Genomic DNA, 1247 nt, shown 5'->3' on the forward strand with positions numbered 1-1247 from the left:
GTACCTAAGTTTGGTGCCCAGTTTCAATAGGTCCCAATTCCAGCTTTATGTCAAAGTAGGCATTTTAAAGGGAAAAAAAGATGACTCAAGCAGCTGAATCCCTGCAGTCTATTTGGAAGACATGGGTTGAGTTTCTGGCTAATGTCTTTGTTCTGGTCCAGTCCTGATTATTGCAAGCATTTGGAGGAATGGACCAAGAGAGGATAGAAATCTCTCTCTCGCTCTCTCCCTCCCCCTTCAGAAAATAAATCCGCAAAGTATAAACAGAGATTGAAAGCTCAAGAAAGTGTATGTGATGTACGTGTAAGTGTATTGGTTTTCATAATGAAATCCACAGTTAGCTGGCTTCAAGCAATGGAAGTACATTTTTCCCAGTTTTGGAGATTGTATGTTGCAGATTAAGGTTTGGTGTCTCCTGAGACTTCTTTCCTTGGCTTGCAGATGGATGCTTTCTTACTGTGTCCTCCCATGGATTTTACTCTGAATCACGATGTGTGTATATCCCCAGTTGCATGAATAAATTTCTTCTTTGCATGAATAAATTTCTTCTTTCCACTCCACCCCTGGCACTGTGTTGCTCACTTTTAAAAGGGCCACCCATAAGTGGCCAGTGGCCCAAGTTATCCAAGAGCTCATGCTCAGGTGATGCAGCCTAAATTTTCTCTTACAAGGTCACCTGTCATATTGGGTTGAAGTTCAACATAGTGGCATCATTATAACTTGAGCACTACTTTTAAGTCCCATCTCCAAATATAGCACAATTTGAAACACTGATGTTAGTGTTTCAACTTTTAAATGAGGGTATGTGACAAATGTAATCCCTAATTCACATAAAATTAAAAGCTCATCAGTCAATGATAATGCAGAGATGGCTCAGAGGGCACTTCCCATATCAAGATAATGATGAATATGTAGGTAAAAGGGCACCTTTATATTCAGTAATTTTGTGTTAGCGCCGATGAGATGGGACAGAGTAAGAACTAGGGAGCAGGTTTTTTAGCCTTACATTTTATTCCCTCCTCTTGTATTGTTATCCCTTTGCTAAATCTTACCTATGACCACATGGAAGCATTCTTGGAGTGAGCAGACTAAGGAAGGAGATTGTCAAGAAGGGCTGCTATGATTATAGCATGGAGACCCTGCTGTTTAGGGGCATTCCTGGAAAACAGTGACAGGGAAAGATTTCACCTGATTGTGCCCACTCAATGGAAATGGAAATCTGTTGAGGGAATAATAAACTTGTGGGC

At 40.7% G+C, this 1247-nt stretch overlaps 1 non-coding gene across 1 annotated transcript; it reads right to left on the reverse strand.

Annotated features, from left to right (window-relative positions):
• Positions 1–569: 569 nt before the first annotated feature.
• Positions 570–714, reverse strand: LOC118759368 (small nucleolar RNA SNORA76). Its single transcript, XR_004996160.2, has one exon. It is a non-coding gene; the product is annotated as a small nucleolar RNA SNORA76 (small nucleolar RNA).
• Positions 715–1247: the final 533 nt, after the last annotated feature.

Source organism: Ochotona princeps, chromosome 6, assembly GCF_030435755.1.
Source record: "Ochotona princeps isolate mOchPri1 chromosome 6, mOchPri1.hap1, whole genome shotgun sequence".
Taxonomy (NCBI): Eukaryota; Metazoa; Chordata; class Mammalia; order Lagomorpha; family Ochotonidae; genus Ochotona; species Ochotona princeps.